Here is a 6,000-nt window from a genome sequence, read left to right as displayed (position 1 = left end):
TGTTTGATACAGGTCTAGAGGTACACTACTGCATGTTTAATGGAGTTCGAGGAATAGAATAAATGCATTACACTACTGCATGTTTAATGGAGCTCGAGGAATAAATGCATTACCATAATAGAAAGGAACTCCAAAAGAATGCTTACAAGTTACAAGGGCTTTGTAATGAGTACTAGTTGAAATAAAATAGAGATTTTAGTTGTTTGATACAGGTTAATGTTTTAGGATTTTTGGAAATATTGAAAAATTCTTTAACATTCTCATTTTTGTTGTAAATTACACAAAAGAATTAGATGCTTAGAGCCAGAGGTATTTAGAGTCCCACTTAAAATGATATTTTAAGAAAAATAAAAAAAAAAATTTATATATTTCACCAAAATAAACCAAATATAAACATCTCATATTTTCAAGAATCTTACTAGATTGCTAATAAAATCAAATAGTTACATTTGCAGGCATCTAAATTGTCAGGCATCAGTGCATCACCATGTGTTAATGTAAATGACTGAATGTGCTCACATATATTAATGTAAAATAGTTTACAATATTAATGTAAAAGAGTAGATGTAAACGAATGGATGAGATTATTTTTCCTTTAAATTACAAGTTGACCAATAAGTTTACTGCCTTAGTTACAATTCATGATTAAAAAAAAAAACGAAACAGGTAGCATATATGCAAGACAGTAAGAGAATATTAGTTATCTTATCAGCTGCTTTTCAATATTCTTTGTCTTGTTCGTAAAAATAAATATAAATAAATAAATAAATAAAAATCAAAAATAAAAAAGTTCATCAAAAAAAAAAATTCTTTGTCTTTTTCATTTTTTTTTTAGTAAAAAAAAAGCTACAAAAGATAGCCATGATTCCAAGAAAATAAGGTGACAAAAAAAAAAGAGTTGTAAACCTGAAAGCGTAATAATTACTAAAACTTGTTTGCATTATTACGGTACTTGGCAAACTTAAGGAAAGGGGAAAAGGAGTACTAGCCAACAAACGGTAATAGTACACAATTATTTTTCATAATAATTTTAGCAAGTTGTGATTTGAATGATATTACTTTTATATGAGTTCTGATAATTTTTATCGTGTATCAAAAACTTTTTTTTTTTTTTTTAAAGAAGAGAAGCAATCATTATAAACTATATGTCAACAATTTGAATATGTAACATCATTCTTCTATGATAATTAATTATATTTTTTTATCATCATCCTAAGACAATTACAATCAAGTTAATCCTAATCTTTCTTCTCAAAAAAAAGTTAATCCTAATAGGTACAAATAAACATAAGAAGGATGAGTGTGAAATGCAGCAATCTAATAGGTACAAATAAAGCCGAACATATTTTATTTTATAAATATTTATATTCCGTATAGGCATCGAAGACGTAAGAAATTAAATTCAATTGGAATCTTTAGGGATTGGGATTTGGTTAGTAGGGCAGGCCAATAGCCATTAAAAAGAATCAAATAAATTGTCTCATGACAAAGACCTCTACAACACTGTCCACACATTCTTGTATTTGTATTTTTGTATTTCTTAAAAAAAAAAAAAAAGAGTTTATTTTAGATTATTACACTATATATTATTTATTTAATACAAATAAAGAAAACCTACTTGTTGTTTAATTTTATATGGATTGCAGTGTATTTGCCATTTGGATGTGGTTGACAGGTTGAACTGACTAATCCTCAGGCCTCAAAATTATTGTTTAGAATCCATTGAAAAGATCGTGAATAGATATTTACTTTTAAGTTATTTGATCAAGGATGGAGCTTATATCTAGCGCAGTGATAAACTGGATACGTTAGAATATAGACATGTGTCTAATGCATTATTACACTGAATATAAGTATTGTCTTTTGATTAACATACCAAGGTTTCTCATAAAATCTGTTATCAACTAGTGCTCTTAATTAATATGGTTAGGTTGTTTTGTTAATTTGAGCATGATAGGCCAAAAATGTATTGATCATTTTGGCAAATTAATTAATTAATTACCTAAGTGAATTAATAAAGTCAAATTAACATGCAATAGCGTGGTAGCACAAACAAATCACCAACTAAGTTAAATACAACGGAAAATAAATTTGACATGGGTGATTTGTTTACGAATGAAGAAAACCATCGAGACAAAACTCCATCGAGTGAATTTAAGGTCACCACTCTCAAGAAGTCACTATTATTAAAACAAGTAATTACAAGTAAAAGGAGTCTCAATACCTAATACTAACCTACAATTGAACTCTTACCCCAATACCCAAGTGGACTTGTATTGTAGCGGCAATCTCTCCGTTCATTGCACAATCCCAATACGTGACTAACCAATGATGCACGGATCCTAGTACATGACTAACACACAAACTTGAGGAAGATGTTGGCTGCAAAGTTCTTCAGTTCATCCAACAATAAAGATCAAGAAGCTCCTCGGTCACAAAATCCTTGGCGTAAAGACGTAGTAACTTCTATAGAGAATATGATAAACTAGAGCAATTTTTGTCTCCGATCAAAATATGCATGGATTATTCTTTTGCAACACCTTGCATCACTTGTGACGGCTCTTAAAATAACCCTTATATATGTTTAGGATTGTGAGAAAAGAAACTTTACACAAATACTCATGGATATGCGTGTAATCAGATCTGGAAAACATGATTTCGTAATTCTCGACAAATACAACTTGTGTCAAGTTTCAACATTAAATCTCAATAGAAGTTTTTCTGTCGAGATTGCTGTCGAGACTGCTGTCGAGTTTTAATGAATAACACTTCCTTCACTTGTTTCTTGGTCAGACTTGTATGACTTTAATACTAAACTTGAACACTTGTTTCTTGAAGTACTAAACTCATTCTAGATCTACCCAATTATAAGTAAAGTGTATTTTGTCAAATGATTAATTAATTACATCAAATATGTCCCTAACACAGCATATGAAATCCAATTTTTCCAACTCTACTCGTCTTCTCTTCTTCATCCTGCTGAAATTTCCCAACTTTTATTCTTTTTCTTTTTTATTTTCCCCAATTATTTCTTTTATGTATTTTAAAAAGATAATTTTGGTTTCGTTTTTCAGTAGCTACCCAACCTGTAGATATACCAACCCAGGCTCAGCCACGCAGATCAACCCCTTAGATTTGTTTGGGTATTATTTTGTTTGGTTTTCGAGAAAAGAAGAAAAAAAGGAAAGCTATAGATATATGTATGTATTGAATTTAAATCTTAGAAATAGAATGACGACCACTTTGGGTATGTAAAAGAATCAATAAAAAATTTTGAATTTTACTTTGGTTTTGCCCCTGAATCAAACAGGGAGATGCAATTGATTTTTCAAGGAAAAAAAGGTGGCCTCCAGTTGTGCAATTGAAGAAAGAGTGAAGAATAGGAAATGAGAAAAATGTTAATAAAATGAGGAAAGAGAAAAAATAATAATTGAAGTAGAATAAATAATTTTTTTATTTAGTCAAAAAAATGTAATTTTAGAGTATTAAAATTAATTTATTTTGAGCTGCGCATCATATTTGGGCATGATCAAATAGCCTCGAATGAAAATAAAATATACCATTACAAAATATTCAATATTTTAAATAGGAAAAATGCGCATACACCCCCTAAATTTTCAACTATTGGCCAAAAGACCCCCTCAACTTTTTTATTGGCCAATTTACTCCTTAAACTATTCACAACTGCCAAATCAATACTTCAGTTAGTCACATGTTAAAATACTAATGGAATATGCACATGTCACTCACGTGACTTTCAAATACAAACATAAAAAACCCAAACGTCCAAAACCCAATGGAAAGAGGAGAAGAGAACCAGGTCCGGCAAAGAGAGAGAGAGAGAGATTCCATGCCGTTCAGAGCCACTACCAAACTTCTCTCCGCCGTCTCGCCGCCCTTGTCCCAGCGGCACCTTGGTGGTTCTATCGCACTATTCAATTTGGAAACCACCACACAACTGCAACGCCACCACTATGACCAAAACCCATCAAGAACTAGTGAAGAAGAACAAAAAAAAAAGAGAGCAGAAAAACCACAAAAAAAAAAAAAAGAGCAAAAATATGAGCAAAACCCAGATTAGAAAAACCAAAAAAAAGAGTAGAAATATAAGCAACCCAAATTGAAACCAACAGATTGAGAATAACCAGCAAAAACCCAGCCCGAAACGCAAAGAGAGGTCGAAATCCATGCCCGAAACACAAACCCGAAATGCAAACAAAGCTTGAAACCCAGCCTGAAATCCACGCCGAAACACAAACACAAACGCTGAAACCCATACCGAAACACAAACACAGCTCGAAATCCACTTTGAAACACAAACATAAACGCCAAAACCCATACCGAAACACAAACACAAACGTAACGCCGAAATAGGTCAGCGATGGAGGCTTGGGGCTTGGGGCTTGGGTCGACGACAAATTGAGGAAGAAAGATGGTTGGAGCTTGGTAGGGGAAAGACATACCCAAATTAAACAGTGCGGCAAAACCACCAAGGCGCCGCCGAGACAAAGGCGGCAAGACGGCTGAGAGAAGCTCGGCAGTGACTCTGAACGGCGTGGATTCTCTCTCTCTCTCTCTTTGCCGGACCTGGTTCTCTTCTCCTCTTTCCGTTGGGTTTTGGACGTTTGGGTTTTTTTTTTTTTTTTTTTTTTACCTCTTTCCGTTGGGTTTTGGACGTTTGGGTTTTTTTTTTTTTTTTTTTTTTAATGTTTGTATTTGAAAGTCACGTGATTGACATGTGCATATTCCGTTAGTGTTTTAACGTGTGACTAACTGAAGTATTGATTTGACAGTTGTGAATAGTTTAAGGAGTAAATTGGCCAATAAAAAAGCTGAGGGAGTCTTTTGGCCAGTAGTTAAAAGTTTAGGGGTTTATGAGCATTTTTTCCTTTTAAATACAGGGGGGGGTAAAATCAAAATGACTCCAAACTTAAAATGAGCATTTTACAATTTAACCTCTATTTTTTTTTTCTAGTTTAACCAGTTGCTAACTCATCCAATGTTATAAGAGCAATGCTACATGTACAAACTATTTAACAACATTTTTATAAACTATTAATGTGATGAATTTTTGTTGATTTTCATTTGAGTCCACCATTAACATTACATTTTTATTTGCCAATAATATTACCTATCACATCAGTAGTTTGTAAAATGGTTTGTGATTTTAGCAATTTACACTCTATTTTACTAACATTTTCTTCATCATTGATCACTTCCTCAGCTCAAAAGGGTAAAATGATAATTTTCTATAGGAAACAATTTCATTAATGACCTTAATCTTAAATTTCACATTCTAAATTGTAAAGTTCAATTCCCCCAAAAAATGGCCTTTTTATGTGCTGAAAGCAATGCTCAGATTGTTGTTTTATTAATTCTCGTATCTAATTGATCAGTCCATCAGTATTTTACCATGGGCATGGATGTGTAGGATAATCCAAGAAAATTTTTAATTGGTACGTAAAATGGTTAATTAAAATTACTTAAAATGATCAATCCCATTAATTGATTGTACAGTAATTGTTTTACTCTGGTAGTCATCTGAATTCTAATTAAATATTGATAAGTAGAATTAATCTGATTAAATAATGTTTTTATCTTGCTCAGTATATTAAAATTTTAATATTAGAAGAATATTGTCAAAAGGAGAGTTCAAATAAAATAAAATTGCTAAAAATTCTCTCAAAAATCGAAAAATTAGAAGTTAAACCCAAGTCGAGAAAGTGTCAAAGTGTCGACCAGCCCTTAAGTTTTTGTCTGGCTATTACTCAAGTGTTGATCGGCACTTGTACTTTGACCTTCAATTTCTTGCCAAAAATCCAATTTTCTCACTTTTTTTTTCCCAGAGTTTTAAGGGTAATAAAACTCTTATTTCCAAGTTATTTTTGCACACCTTTTGGTCTTTAAAAAATAGGAAATTAAACCTCTCTCTCTCTCTCTCTCTCTCTCTCTCTCGCTCACTCTCTGCCAAAAAGAATGGATTTTTGTGAAACTAATAAG

Source organism: Quercus suber, unplaced genomic scaffold (assembly GCF_002906115.3).
Source record: "Quercus suber isolate HL8 unplaced genomic scaffold, Cork oak 2.0 scaffold_40, whole genome shotgun sequence".
Lineage (NCBI taxonomy): Eukaryota > Viridiplantae > Streptophyta > Magnoliopsida > Fagales > Fagaceae > Quercus > Quercus suber.
Note: the sequence above shows the minus strand (reverse complement) of the source record.